General features: G+C 46.2%; 1 protein-coding gene across 3 annotated transcripts in view; it reads left to right on the top strand.

Annotated features, from left to right (window-relative positions):
• lingo2 (leucine rich repeat and Ig domain containing 2) overlaps positions 1–26,083 on the top strand; it is an 840,266-nt gene that overhangs the window by 445,360 nt on the left and 368,823 nt on the right. The window lies entirely within an intron of this gene.

Consider the following 26,083-nt stretch of genomic DNA (forward strand, 5'->3'; position numbering starts at 1 on the left):
TGTGTGTGCGCATGTGTGCACGTGTGTGTGTGTGTCTGTGGTGGGAGAGAGGGGGGGGGGTGGGGGGATCAGCTGGGATTTATGTGCCTGCTTGCTAAACTATGACTCCCAGAGAAGACGATGGCGCAATCTAACGGAAAAGTTTCAAAGTGCCATTTGTGTCAGGTTTTGCTGGCGATTTCTATCGGCTTGGTCTCCACCGCTATTTAACCACACTTAGTCGCTTTTTTGGGCCCTGGCGAATTTCTCACCGGGCTATCCCACACTTAGGGCGTGATTCAGTGGCCTTGTTTCGCTCGAGCGAGAGCGCGAGGAGGCCGTTAAATCGCAGGAGAGGCCAAAATCGAGAACTGCGCTGGGTGCCAAACCATTGGCGATGCAGCCGTCAAGTGCCTGTAGCCGAAATCGGCATCCCACCATAGCATGGCGAGAAACCAATAATCACCGTTTAAGCCCAATCTCCATACAATCAATAAGAGCCACCCCATATCCAATGGCCTCTCGTGATCTAATCGCCTCCCCAGCAAATGGGCATCGATTAGTACTCCTTTTTGAAAACGTGAACCTGGCGGAACGGCTGCTGTGGGGAGCCGAGGAGGTGAGCAGCCATCTTTGCTCACAGGCAAAGAGACCAGGGGCACTGGGCCTGCAGCCCTGATGCGCCATTGCCACTTCCTCCCAGGTGGCACTGGCTGCCCTGTGGCTGACCCTCCAGTGGCTGATCCTCGAGGGAAGAGGATCCCTTCTGGCCTCGACCGCCTCCAGGAGCCTCCCAGGTCTGCATCCCCAAATTGTGAAGCTGGTTGTCTCTGCGTCATGGCTACGAGCTGAGTGGGGTTGACGAGACAAGAGCAGTTTAAGTGCTACTCTACCTTGTTCGTGGGGGGCTGGTGGGTGCAGCCCCGGCGAATCGGCTGGAGAGCCATTATTTGCTAAGTGAAGTGCATGGTGCCTCCTGAAGTGGACTAATTAACGTCGGATTGTGGCGAGGGCCTCGCTGGGCCGAGCAGCTCCCGCTCGCTACCACACTGAGAAAAGTTTTAATTGACTCTCGCCCTTAGAATTATTTTCATCACTGCGGAGCTGGACTCACTGGCCAGATGTGCTCCTCAGAGATCAGGCCGCCATTTTAAAAGGGTGTCCCAATCATAGACATTACAGTGCAGAAGGAGGCCATTCGGTCCATCAAGTCTGCACCGGCTCTTGGAAAGAGCACCCTACCCAAGCCCACATCTCCACCCTATCCCCATAACCCAGTAACCTCACCCAACACTCAGGGAAACGTTGGACACTAAGGGCAATTTAGCATGGCCAATCCACCTAACCTGCACATCTTTGGACTGTGGGATGAAACTGGAGCATCCGAAGGAAAGCCACGCACATTTGGGGAGAAACGTGCAGAATCCGCACAGTGACCGAAGCCGGGAATCCAACCTGGGACTCTGGAGCTGTGAAGCAATTGTGCTAACCACTATGCTACCGTGCTGTCCCGTTCGCGAAGTGAAATTGTGGGACCCCCATCACCCCACCCAGGTGCAAAGTCACCCCCATACATACATATGAGCATTACCCCACCCCCCCCCCAAGTGTTGGCATCCTGCTATGGGGTCGCCGAAGGCCCCTCGTTTTCAGGCCTTCCCACACCACATGCCCATGTCTCGACTCTCTGAGAAGAGTTAAAATGGAGGAAAGAAAACTTTAACGGGCACGAAGCAATTGAGCTTTCTTTTTATAAATTTAGAGTACCCAATTCATTTTTTTTTCTAATTAAGGGGCAAATTAGCGTGGCCAATTCACCTGCACTGCACATCTTTTTGAGTTTGTGGGGGTGAGACCCACGCAGACACAGGGAGAATGTGCAAACGTGACACAGACAGTGATCCGGGGTCTGGATCGACCCCGGGTCGACGGCGCCTTGAGGCAGCAGTGCTAACCACTGCCTCACCGTGCCGCCCAGCAATTGAGCTTTTAAGACTTCTTCTCTTAAACAGCAAATACTAGTGGATACATGATGGAGCTGATCGTCAATGGGTTCTCGAGTTAAGGGAGAGTTAAATTAACATCACTGGTTAAAGCTGTTAACCTCATGCTTCAGCAGTCATGTCAATTTATAATAAATTCATTCATCACACATCGGCACATACAAACACGCATGCGTACACGAACACACAAGTGCACACCCTTGGCCCTGCCAAGTGACCTTTCCATTACATTAACACACAGAAATGGGGGGGGGAGCGAATAATTTTTTTAAATGACCAATTTTTCTTTCTTTCTATTTTATCTTTTTTTGCTATTAATTCTATTTCCGAAGTCACTCCGTTATCCCTGTTCTTCAGGTTGCCTGGGCTTCAACTTCTGTTGTTGTTCATCATCAGTGTACAATCAATATTTCCTCTTTCGATGGCGTTCTGTCACCAACGCTACACATGACACACAGGCAATTCAATAGCTCCCAAAATAATTACTGCACAGAGCACTCATTTGGAAAGGTAGGGAAGGGAGCGTTTACAGATGTTTAACAGATTGAATATTGGTCTTTGCCAAGCTAATTCGATGAATGAGTTAGAAAGCAAGAATAATAGTGGGAATTGTGAATGCTGTCATATCATGAGGGATCCAAGATGCAATGCTTTGTTATACCACATTGCATTTGCCCTCCTGCAGATCAATATTGACGGTAAATAGCACAATTATAAATTTTGGTTTTGTTCTTATTTCTCTCTGGTTCAACATCTTAGGTCCTGGCTGTGGATGAGTGTTCACTCCCCATGACTCAGAGAATGCCTTGATCTGCCCAGTGCCTAAATAATTTGTGGGTTGATCAAAGGGAAGATGGTGTCCAGGGTTTCTCCCTGATCTGCCAGAATATGCATGATGCAACCTTGGTGCTGTGATTGCACATTCACAGCATGTGGGCATTGCTGGCAAGGCCAGCATTTGTTGTCCCGTCCCTAGTTTGTCCTTGAAAAGATAGCACGAACGTCGAGGTCCCAGGTTCGATCCTGGCTCTGGGCCACTGTCCGTGTGGAGTTTGCACATTCTCCCCATGCTGGCGTGGGTTTTTGACCCCCACAACCCAAAGATGTGCAGGCTAGGTGGATTGGCCACGCTAAATTGCCCCTTAATTGGAAAAAATTAATTGGGTACACTAAATTTTTTTTTTTTAAAGATAGCCGGAAGCTGCCTTCTCGAATGCAACTCAGTGGCTGTTGTGGATTGGAATCACCTATATGACAGAATGGGTCAGGATGGCAGATGTTGTGCCAGATAAGACACCAGTGAACCAGACGGATCTTCATGTCAGTGCTTTCTTGTAGTCATATGTCACCATTCCCGATAGTCGCTTTTTCTTCCCGGTTAATTAATTCCAATTTCCAAGGGTGGGATTTGAACTCGAGTGATTATTGCAGGCCCCTGGATTACGAGCTTCCTTTTATAATGGTCAAGATAATAGTGAGGCTGATGGCACTCCCTGTTGTTTGTACGTAAAGGCTACACCAACGTCCTGTGGGGGCGGATGCAAGATTAAACATGGAAATTCACAAGTTGTTTTCCAATGTTCAGCCGCCAACATTGCTAAAGCGGCATTTGCTGCCTGACTAATCATGAAATGAATTGAGCAACTTGAGAAATTGACGTAGATATGAACTAATTTCGCCATGGAAAATTAAGTCTTGACCATTTTACTCTCAGGACCCTTTTTAACAATTTTCTAAGTGTTGATTATTGCCAATCAACCTCTCTGATGCTGAAAATTAAGTACTATACAGGTTTTATAGTAAAAATTAATGACTTTTTCTTCACTTTTATCATCTGTCTATTTTTTTACATCTCCCATCAGTCTTTTCCCTCTTTTTATTTCTCTTATTGTACCTGATTTGTCATTGAATTTGCCCTCTCTAATTTGTGCCTCCTTCTCAGTCCTTGTACCAAAAACATTCCTGACCCTTCAATCTGATTGGTTATGGAGACTCACAATTGGTTGCTCAGAACAGACTCGATGGGCCTAATGGCATTCGTCTGCTCCTATGCCTTAGGGTCGATGGTCTCAGTTCACTCAAGTTCCAGATACCCTCATCCCATTGCTGTGGTGTTATCAGCTCACAACCTACTGGCAAAATAATGCACAACCCAAGTTTGCACGGGCAATTTAAAATAGCACTGGCATTGCCAGCTGCATTTAAATAGTGCAAGTAATATTTCAATAGCACAGCCAGTGTGCATAGCATTCTGGTAAAATCGCACACTAATGAGATTACAAGTGTATACCTCATTTGATTAATGTTGTCAATTTATATCACATTCCATTCTTGGTGGGCGCATACATCCAAGTTTAACCCCAAATATTGGAATTTAATAATATTGCCAGTTTACCTCATTGTCTAATCGCATTGCCAACATCAGTCTAATAGCGCTGTCAGTACATATTATATCCTAGCAGCGTTGCCACTACATGGCATTTTTTTTAACACATTGCCAGTAGGTATCACATTTGAATAACATTGACAATAAGCATGGAAACTAATAACATAGCAAATATACATCACAATCCTATAACTGACAGCGTATAAAACATTCCAATGCCACTTCCCATTTAAGTCATATTTTAGTAGCATTGCAAGTACATATTCTAGCCTAATAACATTGTACATTACTTGTATATATCACATTCTGATTCATTTTGCTGGCATATTTTGCATTCCAGTGACAAATCACACTTTAATAACCCACCTGCAAATATTACTTTTGAATAACATTGTCAAATATACCACTCTCTATTAACATTACGATTCGCATCCCTATTATGTACCACTCTCTGTTAATGTTACCAATTTAATGTCATATGTACAACGGTGGTGATTGTCCGTTGCACGGGCAGCACGGTAGCACAAGTGGCTAGCACTGTGGCTTCACAGCGCCAGGGTCCCAGGTTTGATTCCCCGTTGGGTCATTGTCTGTGCGGAGTCTGCACGTTCTCCTCCTGTCTGCGGTTTCCTCCGGGTGCTCCGGTTTCCTCCCACAGTCCAAAGACGTGCAGGTTAGGTGGATTGGCCATGCTAAATTGCCCTTAGTGACCAAAAGGTTGGGAGGGGTTACTGGGTTACAGGGAATGGGTGGAAGTGAGGGCTTAAGTGGGTCGATGCAGACTCAATGGGCCAAATGGCCTCCTTCTGCACTGTATGTTCTATGTCTATGTCCCTTTAAGAGCAACCACCTGGCCTGAGTGACCAATCGGGACTCAGTGTGGAGAATCATCCCAGGGGGAGGAGTTGTCCTAGTCCAGAGGTTTTTCGAATGAACTGCAAACATGCTTCGCGACATGACTTGTTAATAAATCCCCTTTTGTTCACTAATGAAGTTTATGGAAGTGCATTGTGACTACCATTCTCTTTTAACGCCACCACCCTGCAGTGTTGTGCTGTATTGTCGAAGGTGACATTTTTCCGATGAGAGGGCAAATTCAATGACAAGTCAGGTACAGGTGGTTGTAAAAAATCGGATGGGACTATTTCAATTAAGAGTTCGCCCTGGTGTCTTGGGCTGACCTTCACCTCTCAACCAACACTTCTGAAAGGAAGAAAATCTTGTCATCATCACGCTGCTATTTTTGAGAGCTTGCTGAGTGCAAATTGGCTGCCGAGTCCCTTGTGTTACAACAGTCACTATGCTTCAAAAGTCTTATGATAGAATTCCCACAATACAGAAGGTGGCCATTTGGCACAGTGAGCCTGCACCGACCCTCTGAAGGAGCACCCTACCTCGGTCCACTCCTCCGCCATACCCCCGTAACCCCACAGAACATTTTGGACACTATGGGCAATTTAGTCAATCCGCCTAACCTGTACATCTCTGGACTGCAGGAGGAAACCGGAGCACCCGGAGGAAACCCATGCAGACAGACAGGGGTAGAAAGTGCAAACTCCACACAGACTGTCACCCAAGGCTGAAATTGAACTCGGGTCCCTGGCGCCGTGAGGCAGCAGTGCCAGCCATTGTGCCACCGTGCCGCTCAATGAAGTACCTCATCGTACTGTTTAAAAACATTTAGGGGTATCCTGAGGTTGTGAAGGCATAATATTCTGCCTTTTCTTTCTTTCTGCCAATTTCCATTAACATTCCCATTCGATGCCACTGACTATTAATGTTGCAACTGTGTACAACATTCAAATAATATATACAACATTTCAACAGCGCTACCAGTGTGCATAGCACTTCAGTACCATTACATGCTAATAAGATTGAAAGTACATGTCACATTTGATTAGTATTGTCAATATTTATCACATACTACTCATAGTGGCAGCCCATATCTGTCTGATAGCATTGCCGGAATATTACACTGTTTTTTTCAATATATATTGCATCCCAGTAGGACTGCCAGAGTGCTTCATACTCTAATGGCTTTGCTAGCATTAGTCTAATAACATTGCCAGTAGATATTACATTTTGGCAAAGTTGCCAGTATACACATATAATAGAATTATCAGCTTTCATAGCATTCCCCCAATTCCACCCCAAGTCCTGATTACATTCGGATAACAGTGCCAGCATGTTTCACCTGCAAACAGAATAGCCAGGAGATACCACACTCTAATAATCCTGCCAGAATATATTATAATTCAATAATATTGCCAGTGTCAAGGAAATCTCAGTTTCCTTTTGTGCTTTGTGTTTGCCAAACTAGATGACAATCAGGCTTCTGTCCACGCTGATGATGAACAGCTTGATAGTGCAGTTGATCGAGAGCAAAATTATGCTGTGCTGCGATGGCCCTTGTTAGTATTTAATAGGTTCTGGTTGATGGGTGTTTAGCACCAAACAGTTTAAGTTAATAAGATGAACAGATGTTGGGTATCGGTCACTTGATTACGCCCAGACGTGTATGTAAAGAATGGGTTGAATGGTCTCCATTCTGCTCCACTCGACAATTCAATAATGTGAATGGGCAAAATGGTTTTAAAGTGGTGATTCCTCCTTTTGTATCAGCCCTGCATTGTGCTCCCCAGTACTCTTTGACCAGGCTGTGAAGCAGCTGCATCATGTGTGACCTGTGGTTGAATGACACTCCGAGGTCTACAGGGAAATTGAATCGTCCACAATTGCGAGCTTCTTTAAGAACTCCGCATTTACGATATTCATTGATTCACAGAATGATAGAATCAGAAAGCACGGATTGAGCCTCTTCAGCCCACTTTGCCTGTGCCACCCCTTTAAAAGAGCTATCCACTTAGTCCTAATCCTCTTTCCCCATTGCCCTAGATATGACCAGTTGAGGAGGACTGAACTGGCTCCCCGCTATTCCGCCTCCTCGGTTGGTCACAACAGTGGATTTTTTTTCTTTATTTCTTTCCCCTGTGCATCCCTTTCCCAAATCCAAATGGAGTTTTTTTTTAAACCATCCATGCCATGAACAATCAGGAACCAATCACAAGGTTTTCTTAAGTCAAAGAAAAAGTAAGTTTATTAGCGACTACATTGGGGGGGGGGGGGGGGGGGGGGGGGGGACATGATAAAAGACTTAACGGTACACACACATATGCAGTTATTAGAAGTAGGCCAAGCTAGAGACTAAATAAAAGTTCAAAGAATATAGTTAGAAGTTCTTTGCTTCACTTTGTGGCCTCGTAAGTTAAACGTTGCAGCTAATTGAAGTTATCTGCTTCCTGGTGTCATGAACCTCAAGGTTAAATCAAAGTCGCATATTGGGAACTACCGTTCCTGGTGGGCCTCGGGACTTCAATGCACGCATTGGCTGGGAAATGACTGGACAAGGGCAGTTTGTCTTTTTTTTATATTCTTTAGACTGGGAACCGGTCACGTGCAAAATAAAAAGAAGAAAAGATGTGAGGCGGTATTCGAGAGACGGAATCCCAGGGAGAGGGATATGGGGAAAGGGAGAAGGTCCCAAACCTAGGGGAAGATCCCATACTGGTAAGGACATACACAGGGATCCCATTGAGTCAAGATAAATGTCAGGAGCTTAGAAAAAGGCACCAGGTTAAAGAGAGAGCTGCGAGGAGCAGACCTGAAGCAAATTGGGCGCAAGCGAAGCACAGAAGATTTGAGAGGGCTTCTAAAGTGTAGCAACTCTGTGCTGCAGACCAGAAAAGGCAAAGGTAGCCTTTTGGAGCAGTGGTGTTCTGCTTGGCATGGCCAAAGATCTGAAATTATGCTTGGGAGGCGATACATGTGAAAACGTGGAGATCCAGGGGAAAGGAACCTCAGAAGCTGAGGTTGAAACCCTGGAGTTGGATCCTTGTTGAAGCCATCTGAGTAAGAGCAGCACTGGAAGAGAATTACCAGGTGAGACCCACAAAAGTGGAGATTGGAAACCCGTCATAAAAAAGGCAGTGAGTCTCAGTGAGATCAATTTTCTCACAGTGTGACAAGCGTCTGAGTGGCTTGTTGAGTAATCCATAGAATCAGCTTTGAATGCATCTTTGGAATGTGGTGTGTCTGACCACAGTTCACCTATTCTTAACATATGCCACGTACTTGCCCTGAATATTAGAGTACAACACAAATATGAAAATTGTTTTATCTTTCTGAATACGTATGCGTTTGTGGGATATAGCTGGGTGAAGGAATAGTGAATATTTGAACCTTTTCCTTGTGCTTGTATTGAAATATTTCCAACATTTTTTCTGATGTAACATGATTCATTTTCCTTGTTTATCAACTATTTTGATCTGTGTGTTAAATGTTCATCATCAGACTCCTGTGAATTTATTTAGTAACAGTCCTCCATGGTTTCTGAACAAAATAAAAGTTAGGTGCCATCATGCCAGATTTCACTCTGGAACCTGACTTGTCCAGTATTGACATCAGCTGGGATTATAACACTTGGAGCAGATAGATGTAGAAGATTTTACATTTTTTATAATATTTAAGTTTGTAGGTAGAGCTTGACTACCCTGACTTCTAGAACCAGGTGCAGCACTTCCCAGGGAAGAGATCTTCAGTCTGTTTCTCTGTTGAGGTACTTTTCAAAATCTCTTTGATGACATCTTAATGGGCATACACTACTTCTCGTCTATTTGATTTTTAGATTGTGGAAATAGGGCAGCATGGTAGCATAGTGGTTGGCACAGTTGCTTCACAGCTCTAGGGTCCCAGGTTCGATTCCCGGCTTGGGTCACTGTCTGTGCGGAGTCTGCACATTCTCCCCGTGTCTGCGTGGGTTTCCTCCGGGTGCTCCGGTTTCCTCCCACAGTCCCACATGTGCGGGTTCGATGGATTAGCTATGCTCCATTGCCCTTCATGTCCAAAAAGGTTCGGTGGGGTTACTGGGTTACGGGGATAGGGTGGAGGTGTGGGCTTGGGTAGGGTGCTCTTTCCAAGGGCTGGTGAAGACTCGGTGGGCAGAATGGCCCCCTTCAGCACTGTAAATTCTATGATGATATTGCTTGACTTAACTTGAGAGAGAACTTCCTTACGGCTCCGTTAGCCGTTTCTCCAGATTCTTCCACCTTCACTTGGCAGACCCAATTCTTAAATTCCTGCTCGCTATATATTCCAAACAAATTTGATCACCATGTCTACTTTAGTCATTGTTCAGAACAAGTAATCACAATTTAACATTTAATCTCAAAAACCTTTGACACATTTCAAGATAGTGGAAACCAACAGGAGATAGAGTTCTTTCATCCTTTATAGGGGGTTTGAGTGTCCGTTGGTTGTATATCCTGACTGGCTAGCACTTTCCCATTGCCTCATAAAAGGTTCAAATGACATGTCCATTTCATTCAGTTGTCATTTTTGAAGTGAACTTTGAAACCCCCAGGTGTGGAATTCCATGAGCAACATGTTAGGGCAGGTCTGCAGCGCAATCCATACAGTAAGTTCCAGAAAAGGGCAATTTATATTTCCAGGAATTAGGTTACTGGTGGCAGTCATCTTTAACCAGTGAGTGAAATATTTTAGATCCGTTCGCAATGGGCACAAATCTCGTTACGGCTACTAAATCTCGCAAGAAGGCCAGAACGGAATATACGCCGGGGAGGTCTCGCTTTGAGATCTCGCCACTCCCCCGCCAGTGATTTGATCAGGTTCATGCCCAGAAAGGGTGTTACCCCAATTACCATGAATTTGCATTGATTTAAATATAATTAAATGGATTTACGCTGGAGCGTCCAGACCCGTGGAGTGCCTCGCCCGCCCCCCTCCATTATCTCCTCTTCCCTCCTCTCGTTCTTCTGTCATTTATCTTGAATCTGTGTCATTTGGCTACCAATCATCCTGTCAGAAACAAGAGTTTCTCCTTATGTATTCAATAAAAATCCATTATAGTTCTGAATGCCCCTCCGTTATGAAAAATGTATATAATTTAAGTTACATTATGTATAATGTATACTTTTTATTTGTGCATTTAGAAAGTTAAAATTATTTCAGTTTGATTTAGCTTATTTGTGGGCCTTGATGCATGAACGTCTGGATAGGTTCCTGCCTAAAGGCCATGGCGCTTTTCTCCCAAAAAGGAACAAAGTACCCGAGCGTGCGCGTTTAGCTGCGTGTTTCCCAGCGTTCGCAGTGCCGAGAAACACATTGTCATGATATGCACTCATGCACATAATGAGATACAGACAGGCAGTGACAGACACCCAGTACAGTCAAACAACACACAGGACAGAACACAACCAATCACCAGGCATAACACTAGAGGGTGATCTCCCACTATAAAACACACGAGGCATCAGCACTCTGCCTCTTTCCACTGGTGATAACTGTAGTGACAGTCAGGGTGTATATATCAGTTAGCACCTTCTACACGTGGCTCAGAGCTGGTCTGGTCTAGTTAGTTATGGTAAGCACACTTAAATTAGTAGAGTGTCAAACCCACAGCGAACTGTGTGCACTACGTAACAAGTTCAATAAAGCGTATTGAACCAACATCATTTGGAGTCTACTTTCAAGTACAACTGCATCCAGTTGCAGTCCGTGTTACCCCAGGGTGAATAACACGACACACATGGCTATTTAACCCGACTCGTGCTGTATAAGGGGCCTGAATGGGGAACGCGGGACCGAGTTCGCACATAGCCCTGTTTTGCACAGTGGGTGCTCCGCTCACCAAGGCCCCCCCGAACTTTGAAAATGTAGTCACTGGTTGTAAAGTGGAACATTCTAGGTATCTGAAAGGCACAATATAAAAGTAAGTTATTTTCTTTATCATGCGCAGCAAAAGGAGAGGGTTAATTCTCTCTAGTTAAAAGCACATAAGAGATATGAGATTCAGCCACATGTTGCTTTGTGTAAATGGATCTGATTAAGATTCTATTTTTACAGGGTGAATTAGAGATCAATGAATCGCTGGAATAGTGTTTTGCTACTTGTCGAAGTACAGATACTGAAGTACCAGGAATGTGCATTGTGGGGGTGATATGCCTTGCTAGGAGTGACTGAATGGCTGGTTCCACACCCGTGAAGTGTTTACTTGTCCCTGAATTGTAGCAAAATGTTTCATTTAATCTTTTAACAATCTGATTAAGCATGACAATGAAATGAAGAGGAGAGACCATGATTTAACAGAGGTGAAACATATGATTAAAACATGCCCCGATTGAGAGGCACTTTACAGATAATCGTCGAGTTGTGTTATAATTTTAACCCAAGTTTTCATTAGCAAAGCATCAGCACGCGTGGATTGCATTGTGTGTGATTGACGGGCCATTTGTACTGTGCACATGATCCATGGGAAAAACCCCAGCAGATGTGCATATTACACATACTGACATACATGCTCAGTGAGACAATTCTCTCTCTTTTACCCTTTCCTCAGACAGGTTATTTTATTCTGAATCCAAACCTTCCAGTGTACTGCCATGCGCAGTAGCCTAACATGCATCTGTCATAATCAGTGTTTAACAGCAGAGAAATGTGTGCACAGGTGGCATTCTGTCTTTCCACAGTACAATAACTCCACATAATTGCTATCAAGTTGCCTGTCTGCATAATAAAATACATTATGGATGTAAACTGCCGATGTGACATCTGCTTTGCCGTTATCATTGCTCTGGTGGGGAAAGGAATTTCTTCCCTCTGTGTGGGCAGGCTGTGTTAAAACATCTGCAGATCTGTGACTGACTGACAGGTGATATTTCTCAGTGAACCTGAAACTGCACACACGCGAGGATTTCTAAATGAAAGGTGTTAATTGTGGTAGTGACCTACATTACATGACAAATCTTTATTTTTAACTTTTGGTACAAGCTTCTATTTCATTCAGTGGCTATGCGTGTGTGTGTGTGTGAGTGTGTATGTGTGGGTGTGCATGTGTGTATGTATGGACATACACGTGTGTGTTTGTGTGAGTGTGTGGCCATACACGTGTGTGTGTGTTTGCGTGTGTGGGCGTGCATCAGGTGGAGATTTTGGCCACCAAGGTAGAGGGTTCAGAGGATTAACACTTCTGCAATAAATGGATGTAATAAATGATGAGCATTCAGCTGTCGGCCTCAGAATTGACCCAGAAACTTTCAGCCCAGCCGTACATCCCCGACGATATCCATGTTAGCATTTCCCAAACCAGTCATCCTGTCACATTTCCCAAGTGGTTCTGACAAATGTAGTGCTGAATTGTGAGGTGTTTTATTCTGTCCAGTCAAGCTCATCTAGTACACTTACAGCTGACAGAGAGAATTGACTTTCATAATATAAGGTTCAAGTTCGCACCCACACCCTCCAGAGTTTTAACAGAAAGCCAAGCTCAGGTTCAATATTTTCAACAAATGCCTCTCTAGTAAGAGCTCTTTAGTCTGTACTGGCGTTAATTTTAACGGCAGAGTGCCTGCCATCCTCCAGTTAAACTCCTTTCAAATTGCTAAATCTTAAACCTGTTAGCATGCCATTCAGGGGGAGGCAGTGGCGTCACTGGACTAGTAATCCAGTATTGTCACTGGACTAGTAATCCAGTGCCCCAGACTAACGCTCTGAGGTCCTGGGTTCGAATCTCACCATGGCAGATGGTGAAATTTGAATTCAATAAAAAAATAAATCTGTATTTACAAGCCTAATGATGACCATGAAACCATTGCCGATTGTCATAAAAACCCATATGGTTAACTAATGTCCTTCAGGGAAGGAAATCTGCCATCCTTACCCAGTATGGCCTACATGTGACTCCAGGCCCTCACAGTGATGCGGTTGACTCTTAACTGTGTGCCCCCCTCCCCACCCACTGAAATAGCCTAGTAAGTGGCCTAGTAAGCCACTCGGTCCAAGGGCAACTAGGGATGGGCAACAAATGCTGGCCTGGCCATTGACACCCACATTCCAAGAACAAATTTAAAAAAGCACTCACAAAGTGACACTCATTCCCAATTCAAACGAATACTGAGAAGACATGATTCTTTTTCTATCACAAAAAATGGCCATCAACAGTGGCCTTTTTGTAATCCAGGACCTGGAAATGGATTCATGCCAGCCTGCCAGCTCGAATGGAGATGCCGGTACGGGTCAGCCCAAGGCCCTTCTGATATGGGACCTCGAGCCTCATTTTCATGAGGCCTGGCGAGCTGCCAAAGCCAGTTCCCAAGAAGCTTGCGAGCAAAGAGGATTTGAGTTCCTCAGCTGCCGTGCCACCACCCGCACGGGTAAACCCTGCAGTGGAGGTTAGAAAGGGGCGCTCAGGAGAGAGGGAGATATTGAAAGGGAGGGTAGTGAATGGGAGGGAAGGGATGGCTGGAAGGGTAAGGAAAACAAGTCGTAAGGTGAGGCCGGTTGTGAAGTGATTGGGCGAGGGACTGGTAATTGCGAGGAAGTGGAATGATGGAGAGGGGATAGAAAGAATCTGGTAACTGTCTTCTTAACTGCGGCGGACCCAGGAAGCACCCCTGGGCTCCACATTCAGATAAGGATATCAGTCGGTGTGTTAGTCCACATGTAGGTATCATATTCGGGGTCATTTGGACACATCTGAATGCCCCGCTCCCCTCTAAAATAATGCATGCTTTTAAAGCAGCAATAGTGCTCACTAATATTTGCGAAGATTGTGAGGGAGAACTGTGCACGCATATAACTGATGCATTTCAATATGATTTGCACTATAACCCTGTGCCCTTATCAATAAATAGAGAGAAAAAGCTTTGCCAAGCCCTAGTTTGCTAAGGTTGTGTCCTTTGACAAATCAGATATTGGGAATTTCCAGCTTTCTGACAAATGTGTTCAACTTACAAATGCTGTTCAGCATTCAGGTCACACACTTGCTCTGAGATGATGTTGGAACAGATTCTATTTGGTGTCCATTTTTTATAGAGCAACATCAATCCCGACACTTGGATTGCTTATATTTTCCTGTGAATTCAAGAGACAATTATCATTCACTTATGTATGTACGAGACCCCTCTTCATCCTCCTGCTGAGCAGCAAGAGATCCCCTTCCAAAAGAATGCAGGGGACACAATCTCCCCTCTCCACTGCACCAATCTACTCTCTTTCAAAGGCACTTAATGCCCAATTGAGAGACCTCACGGTGTTGGGAATGTCATAATATCCACTCATGTATACAATGAGATACAGACAGGCAATGACTGACACACAGAATAACCAATAAACACACAGGACACAGAACAACCAATCACCAGACAGGACATTGCAGGGGACACCACCACTAACAAACACACGAAGCATCAAGACTCTGTCTCTTCTCACAGGATACAGCTACAGAGATAGTCAGGGTGCACAGTGCAGTGAGCACCGTCTCCATGTGACAGAGAGCCAGTCTGATCAAGCCAGTCAGAGGTTATCAGTTTAGATTAATAGAGTGTCAACCCACAGCAGATTATGTACAGCGACCAGCAGGTTCAATAAAACAGTGTTGAACCATCTCCTGTGTCGGAAGCCTGTTTCTCGTCTTAATGCATCAAGTTGCAGTCAGTGTTAAACCAACTCATATAACGCATCATGGAATTGGGAGTGCCCACTGAGACATCAACCTGCCCTTGCTCCGACCTCCATTTTTGCCCCTCTCACTCTCTTCAGGGATTCCATGATGAATACAGGCCACAATTTTGAACTCCTGCCATGCTGGAAACAAAGGTGGGCAGGAGTTAAAATAGCCATGCCAACCAGTGCCAATTTTTGAGATTCAGCCTGCCTCTGGAATATTTTTGTGGAAGCGGGAATGGGTGAAGTGGGAGGGGGGTGGGGGGGGTGGGATGGGTGTCAGCTGGGTAACTATAGTGGGTAGCTGACATGGCACATTAAGAGCCTACTGAGACAGGGATTTTCTATTCAACCTGGAGATTCCTGGAGATGGTGGGAGCCATTTATTTTATTGGAGGTGGCCTCCCAGTAGCAGACAAGAGCACCAGGGAGGCCTTGAGGTGCTCTCGGACTGCAGGAGTGCAGAAGCAGCCACAGGCCTTGTCATCGAGGGGAAGCCTTGTTCACCTACTATGATAGGGAGGATGCAAGGCCGGTTCTTTACTTAAAGAAAGTTGGAGAGAGAGAGCCTCCATCTTGAAGCACCCTCTTCCTTACTTAACCTCTATTGCTGCCTGATGCTTCTTTCAAGCTAGAGGTCTTTTGGTTGGCATGCCAGCTTCAAGAGCCTGTTCACCATCTTCGATCGGAAGGTGTGTCCATGTGAAAATCCCCATCACTGGCTGTCTCCTCTGTGGTCAGGATCAGGATTCAGAAACAGTCCCAACCTCTGATTCCCATCCCTGAGGAAAAAAAACAACCCAATAGCTTCCCATGCCCGCAATATGTTGCTATATCCTTTTGATAGCAAAAGTTTATTTCCAAAAATGGAATGATAACAATAATGCAACTGTGGCCTAACTACTGTTCTGGAAAACACGAACACCACATCCTCGCTTTTATTTTTGAGCCCTGAATCCCATTTGTTTACAAGCGGCTTCTGGTTTGAGGAAAAACCTTTCATTATGCTTTGAGAAATGCAGAGATAGTCAATGACCAGACACACAGGAAGAAGGTTGCAGCTGAAATTTGTTGTTAGAATAATAGTGAATTCATCAGCACTCTCCATTGTTTAGGGCAAATCATACAGCAAACACCCTTGTCCACACATGTGCTATTAAATGCAGAATAGGAGGTTTACATGCGCAGTGGAGAGCGTCCTACCTCTGAGCAAAGGATTCCGGCTCCTCCAGGGCTTGGCGTCCATGGGAGGTGTCTTGATAACATGGACACACAGGTTGATTATCGACATATAAATGCTTCCGATACACCTATGGCAGGTGGTAGGAGTGGGAGAGTTTCCTCACCTTTTAGACCCATGTAGTACCACAGCACAGCAGCCTTCTCTCATTAAAAGACGCCATGCTCAAGCTCTTGTCACAGCCTGAACTCTACGGCAAGCATTTTTGTTGCTTCAAGGGACTGCTGGAAAGAGAGAGATTAAAGGCTGGAATCAAGAAGTCGCTGTTCAAATAGCCCAGCCACTTGAGTAGATTTGCTTTACCCCTCCCTCACCAAGAGGCTCGGCATTCAAATATAAGAAGAGTGTGAAATTGCAGGGCCTAGCCACAAAAATCATCAGAAAACAATTAAGGCTTGTCCATTCTAATGTACATTTTTTTGATTGAACTTTTAGTTGCTACCAAAACCTCTGTGACTCTGAGAATTTAGTTTTGCAAGTGTAGAGAATGATTCCTTCAGACTTTTGCATTTTGCTGATGATTTTTAAAAGATTTTAAATTAAACCTTCTCTTGTACCTTTTCCCAATCCCATCAATCTTTGCTTCTCTTTATTTCACTGAATGTACAAGATCCGGCATCGAGCTAAATACTCTACTACCGTTCTGGTTTACGCTCTGTATTCCTCAGTGAGGATTCTTCAGTTTGATTGGTTGTGGAGACGTTTTCAAGTTTCCCTCCAGTGGGCATCCTATTGAACTGGAAACTGATAACAATAGGTTGTCCTGCAAAATGCCAGAAAATGTGTCTGATTCCAGCTATAAGCACAATGAACCTTGAGGTTGTTGGCCTGACTGACCTCAGCGCGGAGACTTGGCACATTCAAGCTGCTTCTTTGTGTAACAAACCACCAGCTGGAACATGCATTAGATTCACAGGCCCAATAATAAGCCATTAACACTGGCATTGCTTCACCCTGTGAGAGGCAGACAGGACCCCATTGTCCAAACTGCACTCAGAACTGCTGTCAACCCGGATTTTATCAGGAGGACAGATCCTTTCATAACTATTCTGAAGCAAAAAGAAGCAATTTTCTTCAGAGGAGATGCCTCAAAAAGAATTTTTTCCTGTGTCCTTAATTGGAAGAGGGTTTCTTTCGGAAAGGAGGATTTTTTTAACAATGAAGAACTTGGACATTTCTGTCAAATGTAATCAAGGTGCATGAAAGGCAATGTCCTATTGTTGACTTTTATTTGTGAATTCCGAAGTATCTACTTCTATTGAATAATTAAACAGTGTAGGTACAGAACACTGGGTAACATGTTGACAATTTACCAACATCTGGGAACTAGTACGTGTCTCAACGCCAACTCTAGTGTATTTAAATTGTAAACCGTAGAGACAAACCCTCACACATCAGAAGAGGTAGTACTTAAGGACAGATCATGTCCGCGTTGTGTCTTTGATTTATGCCTCACCCTTGTGGGAAATGAATCCACCCTGGAGCAATAAAGCCACAAATTAATCTCTCACTCTTTGTTACGAAGGGTCAGAAAGCAAATTAGTTCTGTGTCTTTAAACTGGCTGTATTCCCCCAGTGTACATATCATACATAGTGCAGCATTGACAATTTTTTTTTCTAGGACACTAACAGTGACGCTGTGTTAGGTAACACTGGGATGAGGTGGTATCTATCATGCCCCTGCTCAAAGTGCACTGTCAAATTTATGTTCAATGCAGAAAAGCGACAGGACGGACAAGACAGATAGGTTTATGAAGATGGTGCAGTCAGAGGAAAAGGACACTTCCACTTGTGGAGGAGATCAAAATTAGAAGAACTAAATTTCATACAATCACATAAATCTGCAGGAAAATTTGTGAGGAATTTATTTTCCGATGGATTGGTTAGAATGTGGAACTCATGGGCAGCACGGTGGCGCAGCGGTTAGCGCTGCTGCCTCACGGCGCCGAGGACCCAGGTTCGATCCCGGCCCTGGATCACCCTCCATGTGGAGATTGTACGTTCTCTCCGTGTCTGAGTGGGTCTCACCCTCACAACCCAAAAGGTGGGCAGGGTAGGTGGATTGGCCACGCTACATTGGGAAAAAAAAGAATTAGTTACTCTAAATTCACAAAAAATGAATGTGGCACCCACAAGGGGCCGTGGAGTTGAATGATGCAGATGCATTCGCAGGGATCAAGGTAAGCATATGATGGGAAAACAAAATGGAAGAAAAGGATAATAAGGTTAGATAGTGGGCAGCACGGTAACACAAGTGGATAGCACTGTGGCTTCACAGCGCCAGGGTCCCACGTTCGATTTCCCGCTGGGTCACAGTCTGCGCGGAGCCTGCACATTCTCCCTGTGTCTGCATGGGTTTCCTCCGGGTGCTCCGGTTTCCTCCCCCAGTCCAAAGACGTGCAGGTTAGGTGGATTGACCATGATAAATTGCCCTTGGTGACCAAAAAGGTTAGGAGGGGTTATTGGGTTATGGGGATAGGTCGGAAGTGAGGGCTTAAGTGGGTCTGTGCAGACTCGATGGGCCGAATGGCCTCCTTCTCCACTGTTCTATAAGTAAGGGTCGAGAGAAGGTTCATTTGGAAAATAAATACCTTGAAAGCTTTCTCAAGGACTAAGTTTTCAATATGACTGAAAATGTTACGGGGTGTGGACATCGCTGGCAAGGTCAGTCCATCTCTAATTACCCTTGAACTGAGTGCTTTCCAAGGCTTTCAGGGGGCAATTAAGAGTTAACTAAATTTCTGGACTCACCTGTAGACCAGACCGGGTAAGGATTGCAGATGTCCTTCCCGAAAGGCTATTTGTGAATCAGATCCCCGTGTTCTCCCCGTGTCTGCGTGGGTTTCCTCCGGGTGCTCCCGTTTTCTTTCAACAAGTCCCGAAAGACGTGCTTGTTAGGTGAATTGGACATTCTGAATTCTCCATGTGACGGGGATGCGAGCAAAGCTATCCCATGATAGGGCAGCACATAGCACAGTGGTTAGCAGCTCCAGGGTACCAGGTTTGATTCCCGGCTTGGGTCACTGTGCGGTGTCTACACGTTTCTCCCCGTCTGCGTGGGTTTCCTCCGGGTGCTCCGGTTTCCTCCCCCAGTCCAAAGATGTGCTGATTAGGTGGATTGGCCATGGAAAGTTGCCCTTAGTGTCCAAAAAGGGGCTGGTTTAGCTCACTGGGCTAAATCTCTGGCTTTTAAAGCAGACCAAGGCAGGCCAGCAGCACAGTTAAATTCCCGTACTAGCCTCCCAAACAGGCGCCGGAATGTGGCGACTAGGGGATTTTCACAGTAACTTCATTGAAGCCTTCTCGTGAGAATAAGCGATTTTCATTTTTCATTTCCCTCTGTGTACCCAAACAGGCGCCGTATTGTAGCGACTGGAGGATTTTCACAGTAACTTCATTGCAGTGTTAATGTAAGCCTACTTGTGACAATAATATAGATTATCAAAGATGGCTTTTTACAACAATCAATGATAGTTGTCATGATCGCCCTCACTGAGATGGGTTTTATGTTCCAGATTTGTGAATTAAATTTCAATTTCACCAGCTGCCGTAGTGCGATTTGGGATCTAACTTCCCAGAACTTTATCTTGGCATTTATCGACGTGGCACAGACGCAGAGGAGGTGGCCAAGCCCCAGAGGGAGATGGCGCAGTCACTGGCTGATGTGGCACAGACACAGAAGGTGGTGGCACAGTCGCAGAGTGATGTGGAGGTGATCCACTCTCTGTGCTCCATGGCCGCGAGCATACAGACCCAACCAACAAGAGAGCAGGCCTCTAGCACTGGCAGCACCAGGTAGCTGGGGTGCCTCATCATAGAATCATCAAATTTACCGTGCAGAAGGAGGCCATTCGGCCCATCGAGTCTGCACTGGCTCTTGGAAAGAGCACCCCACCCAAGCCCAAACCTCCAGCCCATCCCTGAAACCCAGTAACTCCACCCAACCTTTTTGGACACTAAAGGCAATTTTCCATGGCCAATCCACCTAATCGGCACATCTTTGGACTGGGGGAGGAAACCGGAGCACCCGGAGGAAACCCACGCAGACGGGGAGAAACGTGCAGACTCCGCACAGTGACCCAAGCCGGGAATCAAACCTGGTACCCTGGAGCTGCTAACCTCCAAGGACTTTAAACTAGCAAGTTGGGGGGAAGGGAAGGGTAAAGCTATGGGCACAGTATGATGGTTAATGGAGAGCAAGGCAGCAGGTTACGTGACAGGTTATTATGTAGAGATATGGGTTCAAAGACAAGGAAAATTAGGAGAAAGGGTAAGAGGAAAAATAATTTGCGAAACGTTACTGATCAAGGTGTAGGATTCATAACAAAGACATAAAAACAGCATAAGTGTACTTTACCTGAATGCTCGTAGTATACGGAATAAGGTGAATGAGTTGATGGCGCAAATCATCGTGAATGACTATGATTTAGTGGCCATTACTGAAACATGGTTAAAGGATGGTTACGACTGGGAGTTAAATATCCAAGGGTATCAAACTATACGAAAGGATAGAATGGATGGTAAGGGCGGTGGTGTAGCTTTGTTGTTTAAGGATGGCATCCGGGCAATAGTAAGGGATGATATTGGTGCTATGGAGGACAAGGTTGAATCAATTTGGGTGGAAATCAGGAATAGTAAGGTGAAAAGGTCACTGATAGGAGTAGTCTATAGGCCACCAAATAGTAACAGGATGGTAGGGCAGGCAATAAGCAAAGAAATAACGGATGCATGTAGAAATGGTACAGCAGTTATCATGGGGGATTTTAATCTACATGTCGATTGGTTTAAGCAGGTTGGTAAAGGCAGCCTTGAGGAGGAGTTTATAGAATGTGTCCGGGATAATTTCCTGGAACAGTATGTAATGGAACCTACAAGGGAACAAGCGGTCCTAGATCTGGTCCTGTGTAATGAGGCAGGATTGATTAATGATCTCATAGTTCGGGATCCTCTTGGAAGGAGTGACCACAATATGGTGGAATTTAAAGTACAGTTGGAGGATGACAAGGTAAAATCAAACACTAGTGTTTTGTGCTTCAACAAAGGCGATTACAATGGGATGAGAGAAGAACTAGCTAAGGTAGACTGGGAGAAAAGACTTCATGGTGAAGCAGTTGAGGAACAGTGGAGAACCTTCCGAGCGATCTTTCACAGTGTTCAGAAAAGGTTCATACCGACAAAAAAGAAAGACGGTAGAAAGGGGAAAAATCGACCGTGGATATCTAAGGAGGTGAGGGAGAGTATCAAATGAAGGAAAAAACATACAAAGTGGCAAAAATTAGTGGGAGACTAGAGGACTGGGAAGTCTTTAGGGGACAACAGAAAGCTACTAAAAAAGCTATAAAGAAGAGTAAGGTAGACTATGAAAGTAAACTTGCTCAGAACATAAAAGCAGATAGTAAAAGCTTCTACAAATATATAAGAGAAAAAAGAGTGGCTAAGGTAAATATTGGTCCTTTGGAAGATGAGAAGGGAGATTTAATAATAGGAGACGGGGAAATGGCTGAGGAGCTGAACAGGTTTTTTGGGTCAGTCTTCACAGTGGAAGACACAAATAACATGCCAGTGACTGATGGAAATAAAGATATGATGGGTGAGGACCTTGAGATGATTGTAATCACTAAGGAGGCAGTATTGGGCAAGCTAATGGGGCTAAAGGTAGACAAGTCTCCTGGCCCTGATGGGATGCATCCCAGAGTGTTAAAAGAGATGGCTAGGGAAATTGTAAACGCATTAGTGATAATTTATCAAAATTCACTAGACTCTGGGGTGGTCCCAGAGGATTGGAAAGTAGCAAACGTGACACCACGGTTTAAAAAAGAAGGTCGGCAGAAAGCGGGTAATTATAGGCCGGTAAGCTTAACTTCGGTTGTAGGGAAAATGCTGGAATCTATCATTAAGGAGGAAATAGCGGGGCACCTGGAGGGAAATTGTCCCATTGGGCAGACGCAGCATGGGTTCACAAAGGGTAGGTCGTGTCTGACTAATTTGGTAGAATTTTTTGAGGACGTTACCAGTGCAGTAGATAATGGGGAGCCAATGGATGTGGTATATCTGGATTTCATGAAAGCTTTTGACAAGGTGCCACACAAAAGGTTGCTGCATAAACTAAAGATGCATGGCATTGAGGGTAAAGTGGTAGCATGGGTAGAGGATTGGTTAACTAACAGAAAGCAGAGAGTGGGGATAAATGGGTGTTTCTCTAGTTGGCAACCTGTAACTAGTGGGGTCCCTCAAGGATCAGTGTTGGGCACGCAGTTGTTCACAATTTACATGGACGATTTGGAGTTGGGGACCAAGTGCAATGTGTCAAAGTTTGCAGACGACACTAAGATGAGTGGTAAAGCAAAAAGGGCAGAGGATACCGGAAGTCTGCAGAAGGATTTGGATAGGTTAGGTGAATAGGCTAGGGCCTGGCAGATGGAATTCAATGTTGCCAAGTGTGAGGCTATCCATTTTGGGTGGAATAACAGCAGAATGGATTATTATTTAAACGGTAAGATGTTAAAACATGCTGCTGCGCAGAGGGACCTGGGTGTGCTGGTGCACGAGTCGCACAAAGTTGGTGTGCAGGTGCAACAGGAGATTAAGAAGGCTAATCGAGTTTTGTCTTTCATTGCTAGAGGGATGGAGTTCAAGACTAGGAAGGTTATGCTGCAATTGTATAGGGTGTTGGTGAGGCCACATCTGGAGTATTGTGTTCAGTTTTGGTCTCCTTACCTGAGAAAGGACATAGTTGCACTGGAGGGAGTGCAGAGGAGATTCACTAGGTTGATCCCAGAGTTGAGGGGATTAGATTATGATGAGAGGTTGAGTAGACTGGGACTGTACTCATTGGAGTTTAGAAGGATGAGGGGGATCTTATAGAAACATATAAAATTCTGAAGGGAATAGATAGGATAGATGCGGGCAGGTTGTTTCCACTGGTCGGGGAAAGCAGAACTAGGGGGCATAGCCTCAAAATAAGGGGAAGTAGATTTAGGACCGAGTTTAGGAGGAACTTCTTCACCCAAAGGGTTGTGAATCTCTGGAATTCCTTGCCCAGTGAAGCAGTTGAGGCTCCTTCTTTAAACGTTTTTAAGAAAAAGATAGATACCTTTCTAAAGAATAAAGGGATTCGGGGATATGGTGTACGGGCCGGAAAGTGGAACTGAGTCCACAAAGATCAGCCATGATCTCATTAAATGGCGGAGCAGGCTCGAGGGGCCAGATGGCCGACTCCTGTTCCTAGTTCTTTTGTTAACCACTGTGCTATGTGCTGCCCTATCATGGGATAGCTTTGCTCGCATCCCCGTCCTATGGAGTAGCCCAGGGGCCATCAGGAACCCCGAGGGAGGAGGTGGTGATGGGGCCCATGCCGGTGACTCCCACAGGAAGGTGCAGGAACACAGCAGCACCTCTGGCTCCCCCCTTCATGTCCCTGGTACATTTGGTGGGCAGCGGGCAGAACAGGGTGGCACCATGCCACCTGGGACACCCAAGCAGCAGCCGGGCCCATTCAGGCCCGGTCACCCCAGTGACGGCTGCCAATGGAGAGCCAGGTCTGGGGATCCACATATCCAGAGCGTGAGGACCAATGAGGCCGGAATGTTACACAACAGTTGAGTTGGCACAGGTGAAGGGCACAATATCGTGATAGGGGCTAGGACACGTATCTGTATTTATTGTTCACATTAAATACCTGTTAACACTGACATCCTGCCTCGGTGCTGTGTCAAATGGGTGTGAGGGGTGGGCTGCTGTGGGCTGGCCAGAGATGGGGCATAGGGGAGGTGGGGAATGGGTGGATGTTGTGGCTGAGCTCCCCACAGAAGCCCAAAACCCGTCTGGACGGCAGCTAGTTCCTGGGATTGGCCCGCCCTGTGACCTCTGCCCCCTCGGGTGTTCTTACCTCCAGCTGATGCACCACAGCAGCAGTGTGATGCGCAGCAAAGGGTGTCCCAGGAGCCTCGTCATTAAAGTGCCCGACCGAGATGAGTGTCTCTGGGATGGTGGAGGTAATTGGAGACAGCTGGGACGGGAAATCAGTGTCAACGTCGGAATCGAGCTCCGAGTGTCTGGGTTTCAGGCAGATGAGTTAACTTGGTGTTGGTATCATCATCGCTGCTCGGCGACCCACCCCATCCACCCAGCAGCTCCTGCACGATAAAAGTCAAGACGCATGATTAGATTGTGGGCCTGGGGGCTGGTGTTAAGGGGGTGCTGGTGTTAAGGGGGGGGGGGGGGTGAGGGTGGTGTGGGGGCGGTGTGGGGGTGAGCGTGTTCTTGGGGGAGTTGACACATCTTGCACGTGGAACCGCAACTCAGCGGGTCTGACTTCCTTGCCCGCAGACGATCTCCACCCCAGCGACTTCCCTTTCCTCAGGTCCACCAAACACGTGCAGTGCCCTCTGCTCTGCCGCAGTGAGGGGCCACAGGTCCGGCGGTCCCCGTCCAGTCTTTTTCCGCTTGAGGGCGGCCTTCTCCTGTGCAGGGGGAAAACAGAAAAAGCACAGTGTTAGACAGACCGAGGCATGCAGCCCAGGAGGTGGATAGCTGCTGGCCTCAGAGGCCAGGGCACCCGGCCATGGCGGCCGATATGTGTGCCGGCATGTGATGCAAGGTGGGAGTTTGGCTGCCCTCTGGGCTGGGGGTGGGAGGTGAGAGGATGGTGGTGGGGTGGGGGGGGGGGGGGGGGGGGGGTAGGGTTGGTGCCAGGGGCACAGTACTGCCTCACCCTGGCTGCCCTGAGGAGGTCATGCAGATTTCTACGGCACTGCAGGCCCATCTGGACGATGTTACTGGTGGCGCTGACCGCCTCTGTCACCTGCGCCCATGCCCAGCGAACGGCGGCGGCTGGCAGCCAACTTCTCGGGCCGGGGTAGAGGGTGGCCTGCCTCTCCTCCACCGCATCCGTAAAACAGGGTGTCGCTCTCCTCACTGCCGTCTCGTTGGCTGGGATGGTGTGTGGGGAGTGCAGCGTGTATATGCGGCTGCAGCTGGTCAGCCTCCTGAGTGTCGATAGCCAACCCGGCGAATCCCGCACTGTATCTCATTGGAATCAATGGTATTCCTGTGATGCCACTGCTAGCCCCTTGCCAGTCGCTGAAACGGTCCAGGTGAGGCACCAGTCTTATTGTCCACGAATCCTGCTCTGGAGTCATGACTTAATCTCAGGGCAGTTCAGCCGAAGTTCTTTCTTTCATTTATAGAGGTCGGGTGCAGTCAGCGAGGCTCATGTCGGCTCGGGTCACAGACTTTCCGTCAAAGGTCGATGAAGTTTAAAAAAAGTACGGCTTGTGGCTGTGTTCGTTTTTCGGATTTATGGATAAACGGTACCCGACCTGGTACAATTTTTCTTTAAACCGGTTTTCCCAGGAACTATCCACCTGGGCCGGGAAATTGCGGTTGGCCGGCTACTCGAAGGTTAACTGTGGCTTACCCAGAGATTTTAAAGCTGCCTGTTTAATCACAATTTGGCTGTTTTCTGTTCCATCGCCTCTGTGATGGAAAGGAAACAGCTCTAATGTGCTTAATGAGCCACGACTCGCAATTAGGAGACAGGTGCGAAACAGAAAGAATTCTGCAAAAGCAAACGTGGATGTCTATTCAACACAATTGCAGTAGAATGAGGCATCTGCTGAGTAAAATGGGCTGGTCTTACTGACCAAGCAGTAAAAGTCCTTTTGCAAGAAATCACCGAGAACAGTAACGCACTAACACACAACCTCAGCCCAGAGGCAGCAGGACTGATGGGATTATTGCTTATTTCATCTGCAAGAAATATATTTTATAGGATGGTTCTTCTAGTCTGGGAGAGGTTTGGCAGGAAGCAACAACAATGGCCGCTACAGTTACATCCTTAACCTAGGGGCCTTGTGGCACAAAGGGTAGCATCCCCTGAGTCGGAGGTTCCAATTTCAAGTCCCAACCCAGGACTTGATGGCAAGGAAGGTACATCTAGGGGGCGATTCTCCGAGA

Source organism: Scyliorhinus torazame, chromosome 9, assembly GCF_047496885.1.
Source record: "Scyliorhinus torazame isolate Kashiwa2021f chromosome 9, sScyTor2.1, whole genome shotgun sequence".
NCBI classification, from domain to species: Eukaryota; Metazoa; Chordata; class Chondrichthyes; order Carcharhiniformes; family Scyliorhinidae; genus Scyliorhinus; species Scyliorhinus torazame.